General features: G+C 40.3%; 1 protein-coding gene across 1 annotated transcript in view; it reads left to right on the top strand.

Moving 5' to 3' along the window:
* Nucleotides 1–12,968: 12,968 nt before the first annotated feature.
* LOC113538341 (butyrophilin subfamily 1 member A1-like) overlaps nucleotides 12,969–16,806 on the top strand; it is a 33,011-nt gene continuing 29,173 nt past the window's right edge. The window contains exon 1 of the mRNA XM_053233253.1: nucleotides 12,969–13,381. The gene's annotated coding sequence lies outside the window, so the exon portion shown is untranslated. The remainder of the gene's footprint in view (nucleotides 13,382–16,806) is intronic.

The raw sequence follows: 16,806 nt of genomic DNA, 5'->3' as shown, positions 1-16,806 counted from the left end.
CATAGAACCATCTGGTAAAAAGTTTTGAAATTGGCACACTGACTGGGGAGGGACTAAGGAACATTCTGACCAAATTTGGGCCAAGTGCTGCCAACGCTCTAGCGTTTATGGTCATAACTTTTGAACCGTATTTTTGGGCCATATTTTTGGGCTATATGGTCATAACTTTTGAACCGTGTGTCCAAAATTTAAAAGTTCAACGCATCTCATGACGTCAATTTCCGCCTAAACAGATTTTCCACCATTATGGATTATGTCAAAAACTGTTTTTTTTTTTCGCTACTTCGCCTATAAATTATGTCCAATCATCACCAGGGGCCGGTTGCATAAATCTGTTTTAGACTAGTCTTACAAGTTATCTAAATTTTTCTTTAAGACTGGTCTTTACTTTTTAAGTTAGTTGCATAAAAATCTTAGATTGGTCTAATTTAAGACCAAAAAGTAAGACTGATTACTCCTTGGTTAACTTTTCTTTATATTCAATGTTGCCATGGAAACTAACTGTCTGCTGTCTGCTAGATCTACACTTCTTTACCACAGGATATTTTATAAATGTACCTGGAGACTTAATTGGGGGTACACAGCATCAAGAATTATTCATCGAGTTTCTCGTGTGCTGTCAGACAGACTTCCACTGTATCCAGCTGACATCTCTAACTTGAATAAAGTGAAGATGGATTTTTTCAACATTGCTGGATTTCCAAATGTAGTAGGAGCCATCAGTGGAACACACATTAGGATTCAATCCATGAGCCATCGTTCGTTAATAGGAAAGACAACCATAATATTAATGTGCAGGCAATCTGTGATGCCAAACTCAGAGTGCTCAACTGTGTCGCTCACTGGCCAAGATCAACCCATGACTCAAGAATTTTGGTGAATTCCCAAATTCATGATACATTTGAGAGAAGAGAAATGTAGGGTGTGCTTTTGGGTGACTCTGGTTATCCACTAAAACCCTGGCTTCTCACACCCTTCTTGAACCCAGTCAGTGTGCCTCAAACTTGGTACAACACAGCCCATGACAAAACATGGAATGTTATTGAAAGTTGTTTTGGAATCCTGAACGAAGATTTCATTGTCTGCATGGAGAGTTCAAAATGAAACCAGACAGGGTCTGCAACATAATCTGTGCATGTGTTGTTTTACACAACATAGCAAGGTAATAAATACAATTTAACTGTCAACTTTCAACTTGTAGCTACATTTTCCCCAATTATTTTATTGGAAATGATATGAGTTAAAGATCATTTTCCTTTTAATAGAGATCTGGCACTCCCAGACCGGGAGGAAGACCAATTGCTTGAAGAACCAGCTTTGGATTTCACTGAGGCAGGAGATTAAGATGGATCTAGGAGTAATATTCAACCAGTGATTGTAGAAAACATTTTCTCTTTTTGACTGAGAAAACTGAAAGAATGACTATTTTGAAATGTACTTGACATATAATTTATTCACCAAACCAATATATACAAAAATGTGATTCTTCAAATCACTTAAATACAACTAAATTAATTTAGATTCTGTGTAGACGTATAGCAAACATTGCTTTAATTTAACTAAATAAAAGTAAAGTCAACAGGAAAATCTCAGAAATGATTAAATACAATTAATTGATTAATTAATTCTTGGACAATGGTTAATGAGATCTGCAGTTCATGTGCAAGGTTCTGTAGCTCCAGCTTCAGCTTAGTTTTCTCTAATTCTAGTTTTTGTATTTCTAATTTTAGTTTTGGCTCTTTCAATGTCAATACTTCATATTGTTTTTCCAGTATATGGTTCATGGTTATATTGCTTGAAGTGTCTTTCTGTGTCTCAGTGTCTGAGCCATTTCCCACAGGTCCCACTTGGCTGCTGTCGTCCAAATCATCTTCTTTAAAAAAAGAAGTTAGCAACATTAAGGAGTGATAGGAACACTTTTTTTGTTGTAAAAACACTTTGTTTGTTGCCACTACATGCTACATAACTAACTTGGTGAGTTATGACTTGTGGTTGTAAGATTGTAAGCATGAGCTTTACCTTCACTTTGTGCTATTTGGTCCTGGCTTGTCACTGGCACATCTTCATCTTGAGTGACTAATGTTATCATGAGAGAGGAGAACTTTACCTAGCTATCTGCTAAAAGATAAGATGTGGTACTCAATCCAAAACAACAGAATAGTATTTAAAATGGAGGCAAAAAAAAAAAGAATCACTTTCTGAGCTACCGAACACTTAACGACAGAAACAACAGCAATGTGATAGCTATGTGAGGCAATGTATCTTCCGTTGCTGTGGGTAACGTCCTGCCGGAAACTCCACTCTCCCTCCCTCCGGGGATTCCCCAAAACATCGGAGATTCGTTACCATATATTTCAATGATCATTTCCATTGTACTTTTTAATTTAGGAGTTGGTCCTCTTCCGGTTGCTGGATATTTTCGCTTGAATATCTCCTTCTTTACCTCTTGCACCATGTTTTTAAAATTCAATTCAATTCATTTTTATTTGTATAGCGCTTTTTTTTTACAAAGGTCATTGTCTCAAAGCAGCTTTACACAAACAAAAGTAAAGTGAAGTGTGTGTGTGTGACGTCTCTGATGAGCAAGCAGGGCGACGGTGGCAAGGAAAAACTCCCTGAGATGGTGATAGGAAGAAATCTTGAGAGGAACCAGACTCAACAGAGAACCCATCCTCATATGGGTTTACACTGTAGTGCGCGTGTGTGTGTGTGTACAATGTGCGTTTGTGTAGTCCATAGAAAACAGCTGAAGCGTCTTCGTGGCAGTGTGAAGCATTGCCGGTGGACAGGTCCAGAGTGAAGGGGGGGGAGGTCTGGATCACCAGCAGCTCAGGAGTGATGCTCATCTGGTCCAGAGCGTAGGGGGGTCTGGATCACCGGCAGCTCAGGAGTGTAGCTCGGCAGAAAGAGAAGGAAAGTGGTTAGGTACACTCACAGTCACCGTGTGGAGATAAAACTTAATGAGGAGTGCAGGGGACTCCGGCAGGACTAGCTATAACAGCATAACTAAAAGGAGAACCAGGGGGAAACACAGACGTGAGAGATCCCTGATATGTAAGGCATACAGTCACTCTGCCGTCACAAACCTGAGTGACTAACGAGTGTGAGGAAGACAGCATCCAAACACACCAGATCACCATAACACTCAACATCCACAAGTCCCCCAGATCTACTCCTTTGTCTAAAACACTAGTCGCTAAATGCTAGGTTAAATAAATAAGTCTTCAACCTCGACTTAAACACCGAGACCGTGTCTGCTGCACGTACATTAACTGGGAGGCTATTCCATAATTTTGGGGCTTGGTGAGAGAAAGCTCTGCCCCCTGCCGTGGTTTTGGCAATGCGTGGTACTGATAGACAGCCTGCATCCTTAGAGCGAAGTAGGCGTGGCGGAACGTAAGGTACTAACATATCGCTTAAATACTGCGGAGCGAGACCGTTTAATGCTTTATAGGTTAGGAGTAATATTTTAAAATCGATGCGGAATCTTACTGGGAGCCAGTGTAATGTAGATAAGACTGGCGTGATATGCTCATACTTCCTAGTCCTAGTAAGGACCCTCGCATCCAGATAGTAAAGCATTACAGTAATCTAATCTGGACGTGATAAATGCATGGACTAGTTTTTCAGCATCACTTAGCGAAAGTATATTTCTAATCTTAGTGATATTTCTGAGGTGGAAAAATGCTAACCTGCTTACATTATCTACATGCGCCTCAAATGAGAGATTGGAGTCTATAATCACACCGAGATCTTTTACTGTTAGACTACTTGAAACAGAGAGACCGTCTAAAGTAACAGTGTGATCTTTAAACTTACTTCTAGCGGCTTGTGGTCCCAGTACCAGAACCTCTGTTTCTTCTGGGTTTAGCAGGAGAAAGTTGCTTAGCATCCAGTCTCTTATGTCTATCGCACATGCCTCAACTTTCTTTAACTGGCTATTCTCATCTGGCCTAGCTGAGACGTATAACTGTGTGTCATCAGCATAACAATGGAAGCTAATATTATGTTTACAGATTATGTTACCTAAAGGGAGCATGTATAACGTGAAAAGCAGTGGGCCTAAGACTGAACCCTGCGGAACGCCATATTCTACTCGATAACGTGCTGAGTGGTCACCGTTTAAATCTACAAACTGATAACGATCGGTTAAATAAGATCTAAACCAGTCAAGGGCTGAGCCCTTAATTCCTACGACCTTTTCCAGTCTGTGAAGAAGGATATTATGGTCGATAGTGTCGAACGCTGCGCTAAGGTCGAGTAAAATTAATAGACTAATGCAACCCCGATCAGAGGCTAATAGCAAGTCATTGACTACTTTAACTAATGCTGTCTCTGTGCTGTGGTGGGGCCTGAAACCTGACTGATAAAGTTCATAGATATTATTACTTTGTAAATATGAAATTAGCTGCTGCGCTACTACTTTCTCTAGTATTTTAGATAGAAAGGGAAGGTTTGAAATCGGCCTATAGTTAGTTAAGTCGTTAGGGTGAAGGTCTGGTTTCTTTACTAGTGGCTTAATAACAGCTAATTTAAGTGATTTTGGAACGTACCCATTGCTCAGTGAGGAGTTAACTATTTTAAGCAGGGGTTCAGTTACGGTTCCAACTATTTGCTTAAGAAGACGTGTTGGGACCGGATCTAATAGACAGGTTGATGATTTAGCAGAAGAGATGAGCGAGATTAAATCATTCTCTTCAAGAGGAGTAAAACTTTCTAAGCTCTGATCTATGGTTAGTCTATCCTCCCAGTCTGTTGTATAATTTGGACTTTGGGCCTGTATCTCCTGCCTAATGTTTTTAATTTTGCTATCAAAGAATTTCATGAAATCGTTACTTTTATATGCTGTTATTGTGGAAATTTCTGTCGATGTCTTATTCCTAGTTAATTCTGCTATGGTGTTAAATAAGAATTTAGGATTACTTTTATTATTTTATATAAGAGTTGATAAGTAAGTGGACCTAGCTAGCCTTAGAGCTTTTTTATAGGCTAAAATACTGTCTTTCCATGCTATTTTAAATGCTACGAGTTTGGTCTTGTGCCATTTACGCTCTAGCTTTCGGGCGTTCTGTTTTAGAGAGCGGGTGTGGTCACTATACCACGGAGTGAGTTTCTTATCTTTAATTGTTTTTCTTCTAAGTGGGGCTACATTATCTAAGGTACAGCGGTTGGGTTAAGCCAATTGTATCAGTCTGGTGAGTTGAACAGTAGCTATTATAATTGCAATCTAAGGTATGGCTTACCAGTCAGATGGTGCGTAGTGTCCTAGAGATGTTGTCCGAGAGGACCGCTGCTCCAGCTCTGCTTGGGTGCAGGCCGTCAGTATGGTAGAGCCTAGGACGCTCCCAGAAAATATTCCAGTTATCAATAAAGGGTAATTTCTGGTCTTGACACCGTGACTGTAACCATTCATTAAAAGCAAATAGCCTACTGAACCTCTCGATTCCTCGCTGGAACGTGGGAAGCGGTCCTGACACGATGATCCTCGTCGTGGGCGATGTGCTGCGTACCTTCTCGACCAGGCTTCTGAAGTCCTTCTTCAGGATCTCCGTCTGCCTCAGCCTGGTGTCGTTCGTGCCAGCATGGAGGACCACAGCTCCGATGTTCTTCCCATTCCGGATCGCGGGTACCTGTGCAGCGACTTCGAGTACCCGAACACCAGGAAAACAGCGAGTGCGCACCTTACCTTCAGCCGTGGTAGCACGGACGTGCCGGACGATGGAGTCTCCGATGATCACCGCGTCGCATTCCGACTCGCGAAGTGGAGCGAAGCTGGTCGAGATCTCGAAAACGGGTGGCAGCGGAGGGGGAGAGGTCCTCGCCCGGGTCCTGGCTCGTGTCTTCCGCTGCTGCTGCATCCAGGCTCCGTGGTATCCCGGCGCCGGAGTGAACGAAACCTGGGCGGGCTGCGTCCTTGGTGCACTAGGCCTGGACAGAGAAGTACGCGGAGTTGAGGTTTTGGGAGTGTTTGTTTCCCGCCGCGAATTTACCTGGGACAGGTGAGCGTCAGTCCGGGATGATTCCAGCGCGGCTTTCCGTTGTCGCAGCTGGGCCTGCTTCACCTGTAGGTCGCGGATCTGCTTGTCCACGGCCTCCAACTCCAGATCCACCGAGTGCAGCTCGGGTGTATCCTCACCTGCACTCAAAGGCAGACACACAACCGACATGGTGTTTTAGAGCAGTAGTGTAACAGAAATAATCGGAGAGAAACGTAAACAAACTTGTGGTAGCTGTGCTAACGGGCTAGCGATGCTAATGGGCTAACCGGTTAGAAGTGGGTGTTCTAGAACAAATAAAACTAGTGTTATAAAAAGCGTTTCGAATGAGAATATTATAAAATACTATCAGCTACTATAAATACTATAAAAAGTTTAAGAAATAGGACTAGATTAATATAAAAATCGAGAAATTTTTAGGTCAGCTTGGCGGAGCTCCTGAGGCAGCGTCTGATCAGCGTCTGGATCACTCGTTCAATGGATTTGAAATTAAGCAATCAAGCAATAAAACGTTTCTGCACATCTTTGACGGTTTGTGTGACTGACAGATTAACACAATTAACTTTCTCTGTTATTGTGGTCCACGCCTTGTGTTTTTTATTATTTGCATTGTAATCACTAAATTTATTCTTTAAACTTGATTTGGCAGCATTGTATTCCTCTAATAAACAAACGTTTTCATCAAACAAAAACTGTGATGCAGGCCATTGTGTTTAAGTTCAGTGTCTTATTTTACCCACAAAGCAATGCAGATTAGACTGTCGTACTAAAGACAATCATGAGCTTGTTTTATGCAACAGTCTGTCCCTGGTGACTTTAGTTGATCAGACTAATTCTTAGACACACTCTTAAGATAATGGCTATGTTTAAGCAGCCGGCCCCAGATTTGGCACCCATCATCAAGCCTCACAAACATTATCAAAAGAATTTTGATTACTCCAAACAATTTGCCTGTAATGAGACAATGAATCTGATGGTGATGCTGCCAAATAGGAAATGAGTTGACCTGAGGCTATGCAACAAAATTTCGTTACAGCTCCACCTACTGGTCAAAGGTTACAATAATATGCTAAAAATGCGATAAGATCACGTGACCCTCGCTCTGCTCACGTTGTCAATTATATAATCCTGTCAGTAAATTTCAAACAATTCTCTATTTAACCCATCATGAATACTTCAACAGTCAAAGACAATCGGAAAAGAGAGATTGAGCAATCGCCAATAAAGAAAAAATTCAAAGATTCCACCATCTCCAGAGAGGATCTCGACGGTGCTATCGCTAACGGTATCAAGCTAGCACTTAAAGAGCAGCAAAGTACTTTGGAGTCGGTTGTGGCCTCAACAGTAAGAGATGCGGTAGACTCTGTACTGACCCCAGCGTTGTGTGACCTACATATGGACATACAAGCGACCAACAATTCTGTTAAAGAGCTAAGAGCAGAACTTGAAAAGCTAGCTAGCGCGGCGAAGCGGACACGCGACCGGGTCGATTCCATTCAGGCAGCTGCACGTGAGGACAGGAGGACAGTCACGAATTTGAGAAAGCAGCTAGAACAACTTACTGATAAAATGATGAACATTCAAGACAGGAATAGGAGAAATAACGTACGACTGGTGGGGTTGTCGGAGGGGGCAGAGGGCTCCGACGCAGCCGGCTTTCTCAGAGCTAATCTTTCCAAGTGGATTCCAGCATTGAAAGGCCGCGACATCGAGACTGATGGCGCTCATCGCGTCTATGACAGAAGAAAAAGTAACTCCGAGCGGCCGCGTACTCTCATCTTTCGTGTGCTAAGATGGCAAGACAGGTCGGCGATCCTAAAGGGTGCACGGCAGGCATACCCGGTGAAATACACGCAGGATAATGTCACGCTGCTGTTTTTTCCTGACTTCAGTCCAACCACAACTACCTTTACTTAACTTTAAGAGAAAGAGCTTCAGCCCAATCCTTAAGAAGAATGCGGGTGAGGGCGGGGGGAGTTTCAAACAGTGTTGTTTACATTGGAAGACCGCATAGAAGTCTGTGAGCTGGAGATTTGGATACAAAGACTTGTGAACATAAGACTGAGTGGAATACGAAGTGAGAGTTGGTGGTGAGTCGATTGGGGGGTGGTGCGGGGGGCATCGGCTGACGGCCTGTATAGGTCCGGTAGCGGTGTTGCCCCACTGCTTCTTCGTAGGCCACATCCTGTCAACTTTAACAAAATGGCAGGGAGGAGTGTGGATGGTATGGAATATAGTGAGCAAGAGGGGAATGGTAGTGATGAGAGGAGAGAAAGTGATGGGGAGGAAGTAGGGAGGGAGAAGCGAGTTAAGAAAGGGACAAGTCGTAAGAGAAAGAAAAAAAATGGGGCTAGCTCAACTGAAACGGAAAGTGAAGGAAGAGATGATGAAGGAGAGGGTCTTAAAGCAAGACTGTTTAATGTAGTGGTACGATTTGAAGGAGAGGGGGAGTTAACAGAATGGATCCACTTAAGTTAACAAAAGTAATAAGAGGGCAAGTAGGAGAAGTGAAATATGCAAGAATATTGGGAGATGGAAATCTACTTATAGGATGTAATAACGAGGGGCAGATGGAGAAGGCAAAGAAAAAGAGGTGCACTGGAAAAATTAAAGTAGACAAAATAATAAGAGTGGGAGAAAGAAGAACGGGTGGTAGTAAGGGAGCGATATATGGAATTCCGCTTACTGTAAATATGAAAGAGCTAGTGGAGAACATGAGGGTACGAAACAGTTCGGTTAAAAGTGTCGTAAGAATGACAAGGGGAATTGAAAAAATAGAAACAGAATCTGTCTTGATTGAGTTTGAGTCAAAGGATGTGCCAAAAGAGGTATATTATGGATTCATGAGATATAGTGTAAGGGAATACATTCCTAAACCAATGAGATGCTATAAATGCCAAGAATTTGGACATGTGGCTAAGGTGTGTAAAGGAAAAAGAAGGTGTGCAAGGTGCAGTGGGGATCATGATTATGGAAAGTGTGGGGAAGAAGTGAGGCCAAAGTGTTGCAGTTGTGGAGGAAATCACAGTGTCGCATTTTGGGGATGTGAAGTGATGAAAAAAGAAGTGAAAGTGCAACAGATAAGAGTGAGGGAAAACATTTCGTATTCCTATGGCTGTTAAAAGATCTGAAAGAGAAAAGGAGAGTCAGAAGAGGAAATATATGAATATGGGGACAAGAGAAGTTCAACAAGAGCAGAAGAAACAATGGGAGGAGAAGAAGAAATTGGTGACATTTATAGCAGGAGTGATAAATGCTACAGCTGGAATCAGATCTAAAATGGAAAGAATTCAGATTATTGTAAAAGCAGCAATACATCATCTAGATATGGCAGGTTTGAAATGGGAAGAGGTGAGGGATGAATTAAGTGTACAGACAAGTCAAGAGACAACATGTGTGGGTTAATAATTTTAGTAATGTTAATCCTTCAATGGAATGCAAGAAGCCTGATTGCAAATGGACAAGAATTTAAGCAGTTTATTGTGAGTAGGAGAGAAAAGCCAGACATAGTATGTGTTCAGGAATCCTGGCTAAAGCCTAATTTGGATTTTGTTATATATGGATATGTAGCAATAAGACAAGATAGGGTAAATGGTGGTGGAGGGGGTTGTGTTACATTTGTGAAACAGGGGATCCCACATAGGGTGTTAGGCATAGGGAGTGAACATGAATATGTAGTAGTGGAAGTATGGGGAGTGGGGAAGAAATCTGTAGTCATAAATTATTATAATCCATGTATAAGACTGCAGTTAAGCCAGCTTGAGGAAATAGAGGGACAAGATAGCAGTAATATTGTATGGTGTGGGGACTTTAATGCGCATAATACATTGTGGGGAGGTGAAAAAGTGGATATTAATGGGCAAGTGATAGAAGAGCTAGAGGAGAAAAACTTAGTATGTCTAAATGATGGAACTAAAACAAGGATAGAGGTTAATACTGGAAGGGAGTCTGCACTTGATCTTACACTGGTGTCCAGTAGTATGGCAGCAATATGTAGTTGGAGTGTGTATAAAGAAGGAACAGTAGGAAGTGATCACTATCCAGTTCTGTGTAAAATCAACATAAATGTATCTGAAATCACTGAAGGAAGAGCGGGAAGATGGGTATCTGAGAAGGCTGATTGGAAAAAATTCCAGAAGGAAAGTGACAAATACCTGAGTCAGATTGAATATAGTTGTGATATAGAAATTCTGGAATCTAAAATAAGACAGGGTATAATAATAGCAGCATTAGAATCTATTCCAAAAAGTCAAGGTAATAGAAAGAGAAAAGAAGTGCCATGGTGGAATGATGATTGTAAAAAAGCAGTTAGAAACCGAAATAAAGCATTTAAAGTAATGAAAAGAACACAATTTCATGCATATGATTCAGTATAAATATGCACAAGCAATAGTAAGGAAAACAGTAAGACAAGCAAAAAGAATGTATTGGAGGAATTACTGCAGCTCAACTGGGAACACAACTCAGGTAGGAGAAGTGTGGACGATGATTAAAAAGATGGGTGGGGAGAGGAGAGATTGGAATTACCCGGTTTTGTGTAATGGAAACGAGATCGCAGTGACAAGTAAGGAAAAGGCTGAAATGTTGGTAAATACTTTTGTTAATGTGCACAGTTCAAATAATTTATCTGAAGAAGGGAAGAGGGGCAGAGAGGAAACTAGATCTGAAAATTTGGAGGCGCTGAGGGTGGCGGGAAATGAAGAAGGTGAACAAAATGTACCATTTAACATGGGAGAATTAAGGAGAGCATTGGCAAAAACTGGGAAGACTGCACCAGGGAAAGATGAAGTATGTTATAGCATGCTGGAGCGGTTAAGTGAGGAGGGGAAAAGGAAGTTATTGATGCTATACAATAAAGTGTGGGAAGAAGGAAGAGTGCCAAAGAGCTGGAAGGAAGCAGTTATTGTTCCAATAAGAAAACCTGGGAAAGATGCTAGTAAGCCAACAAGTTATAGACCCATTGCCCTGACTTCTCATATCTGTAAGCTAATGGAAAGAATGGTAAATGAGAGATTAATGTATATTATGGAAAAGCAAGGTATGGTGACTGAATGCCAAAGTGGATTTAGGAGAAGAAGGGGTACTATGGATGCAGTGGTATGTTTGGATGTGGTATGAAATAAGAAAAGCTCAAATAAATAAAGAGATGGTAGTAGCAGTATTTTTTGATGTTAAAAAAGCATATGACATGCTATGGACAGAGGGGTTGATGATTAAGTTGTATAAAATGGGAGTTAGGGGAAGAATCTTTAACTGGGTTAAGGATTTCTTGAAAGGAAGAACAATACAGGTTAAAATAGGAGCAGATTTGTCAAGTAAGCATGTAGCAGAGAATGGAACGCCCCAGGGGAGTGTACTAAGTCCCACATTATTCTCAGTAATGATAAATGACATATATGTAAATGTACCAGCGGACATGGGGAGATCCCTATTTGCGGATGATGGAGCAATATGGAAAAGAGGAAGAAATGTAGAACATATAGTTAAGAAAGTGCAAGATGGTATACAGCAGGTTGAGAAGTGGGGAATAAAATGGGGTTTTAAATTTTCTGTAGAAAAAACTAAAGTAATGTTTTTTACAAGAAGGAAGATCAATGAAGGCTTTAATTTAAAACCATACAGAAGTAAATTGGAGAGAGTTAATAAATTTTGCTTTCTAGGAGTACATTTTGATCCAAGGTTGACATGGGTGGAACATATAAGGAATGTGGAGGATAAATGTAAAAAAGTAGTAAATACAATGAGATGTTTATCAGGGTTAGAATGGGGAGCGGATTATCAATCACTGAAATATATATATATATATATGTAAGTTTAATAAGGTCAAGGATAGATTATGGGAGTGTGGTGTATGGATCAGCAGCCAAATCTGTACTTGTGAGACTTGATATAATGCAGCCTAAAGCATTGAGACTATGTTTAGGAGCAGTAAAAACATTGCCAGTATGTGCACTACAAGTGGAAGCGGGAGAAATGCCACTGGACATTCGGCATAAACAATTTCTGGTAAATTATTGGATTAATCTAAAGGGACATAGAGAGGGTCATCCTACTAAGAGAGTGTTGCAAGCTAGCTGGGAAAAGAAAAGGGCGCATAAGTTTAGTTTTGGATGGATAGGAGATGAGGCAGCTAGAGATTTGGGGGTGAGCGGAAAAGAGTTCTGCCCAACTGTTGTATGGCCAAACTTTCCAGTATGGAAGATTGAAACCATGGAAGTTGATTTTGAATTACATCAAATCCAAACAATAAACAATAGTGCAGACCTTGTAACTGAATTCTACAGATATGTGGATGATAAATACAGAGATTATATTCAGATTTATACAGATGGGTCGAAAGATCCTGAAACAGGAAGGACTGGATCAGCAATTTTTATAGTTAATCAAGGAGGTGAGGAAAGCAAACGAACCACGAATGATCTGAATGTGTATACAGTTGAGTTATATGCTATCATGATGGAATTAGAATGGATTAGAAAGGAGGACAAAATAAGTAAAGTTTTAATTGGAAGTGATTCATTGTAAGCGCTGTACAGCCTCAGTACAGGTATGTCCAATAGCCATCAGGACCTGTTATATGCAATATTGGCAACATATACAAGAGTAAAGGAAAAGTGTAATGAGATTCAACTGATCTGGACCCCAGCTCATATAGGCATTCTGGGCAACGAGAGAGTGGATAAATTAGCTAAACAAGCAATTAAAAAACAGAATATTGAAGTAAATATAAAGATGTCAAAATCTGAAGGGAAAAGTATAGTTTGGAAAGAAGCCGTGGGGAAATGGCAATGTCAGTGGGACAGGGAAGCTAAAGGAAGATATTTGTATGCCATTCGAAATAAAGTTGGCAGTGAGGAACTGGGGAGGGGCTAGGAGAGAAGAAATAGTGATGACAAGATTAAGAATAGGACATAGTAAGTTAAATAGTACATTACACATTATAGGGAAGCATCCCACAGGTTTTTGTGAGTATTGTCAGACATTAGAAACCATAGAACATGTACTTTTAAATTGCAGAAGATATGAAGAACAGAGGAGAAATATGATGGAAGAATTAAGAAGAGATGGGTTGGCAGGGGCAGGTATAAAAGATATTCTGCAAAGTGGTGTGATTTGACAGGGCATGAAAGGTATATGTAATTTCTTAATTAGTACGGGTTCGATGAGGAGAATATGATCGCGGAAAACAAGCTGAAGGAAATAAACTGGAGTAACATCGCAGGAGAACAATCCAGAAGATGGCGGTAATGCAACGCTCTTGGATGCAAGCTGCCGTTAAACCTCAAAGAAGAAGAAGAAGAAGAAGACAATCCTTAAGAAGATGACGGCACTGGGTCTGCAGCCTTTCCTCATCTATCCGGCGGCAATTAAACTACAGCACTAAGGTGAGCAGATGATGTTTGAGTCTCCTCAGAAAGCGGAGGATTTTATCAGCTCACTGTCACAGAAGACAACATATGCTGCAGTTCTACAAAGCAACGGGAAAACAGCTGCCTCCATCTCCATCTCTTCGGTCCAGCGAGAAGAACTTAATGACCGGGGGCTCGTTCTTCGTACGTCGCTTATTACATCCGAGATGATATGATCCAGCTAATCATTATCTGGCTAATTAGGTTCTTCCAACACACCTGTTGTTGATGATTAGTATGGCTGGATTGAGTTATCTGAGATCATTGCGCGTTCATGCGCTGGTTTAAAAGGGGCTATGTATCGATAGTAGAAACACTGATCAGCAGCGCTGCTATTGGTTGCCCACAATGGCCAAAGAGCGCCCACTTTTTCTCAGAGACAGAACAATAACTCTTAATGGAGGATTATGGCGAGTTCCTAAATTTAATAAAAACATCAGGGAACACCTCAAAGGCTGCAAAAGCCAGGAGAGAGGGTTGGCAAAAACTTGCAGACAAATTAAATGCATAAGTAGTGACGGTGTTAGATGTTTTTATCACTTATTACAGTATATATTATGTACTTTTTTTTTTTTTTTTTTTTAATTTTCATAATTACTTTAATCTTTTATATTAGAGCCACCACGGGACCCACTAGAACTTGGGAACAAGTAAAGGTGAAATACAAGAATATTCTACAAAATGGTAATATTAACTACATATACTATTCATGTACTGTATGTGTAGTGTTGTAGACAAATACAAGTTCTCTGCATCTCCAGTAGTGTAAAGGAAAGTGCCACTCGCAAACAATCTCAACGTGATGCACCCAGTTTGTGCTGTTGTTAAAGCCCTACTCCAACGAGTCGAACTTTTAATATGAGGTTCCAACAAATTAATTATGTAAATGACACCCTCATGTGAAAAACCATATCTTTCAAAAAGTGCACTATCGCGCTGTGCTAATGGATCCTGTCTGTCTCGCAAAACGCGATTAATCCTAAAAGCTCTGAATTATCCTCGCACAACAGGTCGCTCTCGTAAAAACGGACAAGACATGGCTGCAGCAGACTTCTCGTATCACCTCCGCTTATAAAGCCGCGATCTAATCCTGTTTACATGAAATAAGCCTGCTCCCGAGCAGGTTTAAGCTAACCGACCCGTTGCTATGACAACAACTTCAGGATGAGCGTCGAAGAACCAAATAATCCAAGATCATGCCAAATCGTCAACAATCAAATCCAGCTGAGTTAGCGACGTACGAAGAACGGGCCCCGGGATGGTGGTGATTCCAGCTGCCCAGGAGAGGATCATAACAAGGTGGACATGGACACTTGTTAAATCTTTTTTTTTTCTCCTCCTGGGATATTGTTCCTATTTATCCGGCACAACTGTCTCTTTACTGGTAAGACTAACAGCCTTTTTTGGAGGGGTCCAGTGGAGAGTAGGTTTGATTACAGTCATTTTTGTGGGCCTTTTGGGGACATGTCTTGCGTTGAAGTGGACCGGTCACGTATCATCACCATTTTCTGTTGCTCAATCAGACCTGCGTTCTTGGTAATGTGCGGTCTGATTTGTTTCTTGTTTATAGTTGTTTGTTGTTCCTGTTTCTGTGTTGTAAAAAATAAAAGCAACAGACATTCATTCTTTTATTTATTTTATCTTATTTCTGAAAGGATTATTCATCTAGGTGGTTTGGTATCTAGAATTTACATATTTTACATATTACTTACAGAATGGGAGTGCTTTTGCTTTTTTCATTTACAAAATACAGTTTTGGGATTATGAACGTTCAATGCATATTCTAAATATTTTATCATTGAATGTGAATGGCCTAAATTCTGCTGTTAAACGAACCCGTGTACTAGAATATTTACACTGTAAATCGACTTCCTGTGCACTGATACAAGAGACACATTTAAAACAATCTGATGTGGCACGTTTCCAGAATAAGTTTTATAAATTGGCAGCCTTCTCCTGCGCTCTTAATAAAACTAAGGGGGTGCTTATCCTTGTTAACAGGAAGTTACATTTAACAACTGAACATACCGGAAGTGATGAAGAGGGTAGATTTGTTTTTATCCGTTGCAAAATACATAATAATAGGTTAGCATTGGTCTCTATTTACGGTCCGAACGAGACACAGTGCATTCTTTACAAATATTTCCAATACATTACTTGAGCAGACTGATTGTCCATTAGTGGTGGGTGGTGATTTTAATGCTGTCGTAAATGCTGCTTTGGATAAATCTCAATCTGATACAACAGCCAATCCATCTTCTAAATTACTGAATAAATTGATCACTGGGCTCAACTTAATCGATCTTTGGAGAATTCAGAATACTACATCTAAGGACTTCACTTTTTTTTCTAATAGACATAAGACTTTCTCTAGGATAGACTACATATTTCTCAGCCCATCTTTAATTTCGTTTAATTCTCTATATTACCAATTTTATTATCTGATCATTCTGCTGTGTTGTGCAATATTCCTCTTTCCGATATTAAAGCCAAACCCCCTATATGGCACTTTAACATGTTATTATTAAGCAATCAGACTTTCATTAACTCTCTAAAAGAATATATAAAGGAATTTCTTGAAATTAATATGCCCTCTGATGTGGATCCTCAAATACTGTGGGAAACGACCAAGTGTACGAGGATTCTGTATATCTTTCTCTTCTACTCTTGCCAAAGCGAAAATTCACCAGTTTACACAACTAGAAAATAAAATCCAATCATTACAAAACCTACAAAAACAACATTTTACTGAGCAACAGGCTATACAGCTGTCCTCTTTAAAAGAAGAATATGATTCACTTTCACAGTCAAAGGTGGAATTTATCTTACATAGGACTAGGCAAAATATTATTTCGAATCAGAGAGACCTCGTCACCTGTTGGCCCTTAGGCTGAAAGAATGTGAGTCCAAGTCATATATCAGCGCAATAAAATCATCGGATGGTCAGGTCACCACAAACCCTGCGGCGATTAACGACATATTTAAAGGTTTTTACACAAATCTGTATAAAGCCAAAACAGATTTTGATGAATCAATTTGTAAGCAGTATTTAGATAAATTGGAATTGCCTCGGATCCCATAGGTGGATAAAGAATATTTGGAGGCCCCATTAAGTTTGGAGGAGCTCCACATTTCTCTAAAAAGCCTTCAAAAGGGCAAATCGCCGGGTCTAGATGGTCTCCCCCCTGAATTATATTTAGAAATTTGGGATTTGGTAGGGACACTTATGCTTAATTCATTTAATTTTGCAACTGAACATGGTGTATTTCATAGAGATCAAAAAACATCATTGATATCATTACTTCTTAAAAAAGGGAAAGATCCATTAGATTGTTCCAGCTACAGACCGATATCACTTATCCCATGTGATCTAAAAATCTACGCTAAAGTTTTTGCTTCTC

This window comes from Pangasianodon hypophthalmus, chromosome 4 (assembly GCF_027358585.1).
Source record: "Pangasianodon hypophthalmus isolate fPanHyp1 chromosome 4, fPanHyp1.pri, whole genome shotgun sequence".
NCBI lineage: Eukaryota > Metazoa > Chordata > Actinopteri > Siluriformes > Pangasiidae > Pangasianodon > Pangasianodon hypophthalmus.
The sequence above is the reverse complement of the archived record's forward strand: the minus strand, read 5'-3'. Positions and strand labels throughout refer to the sequence as shown.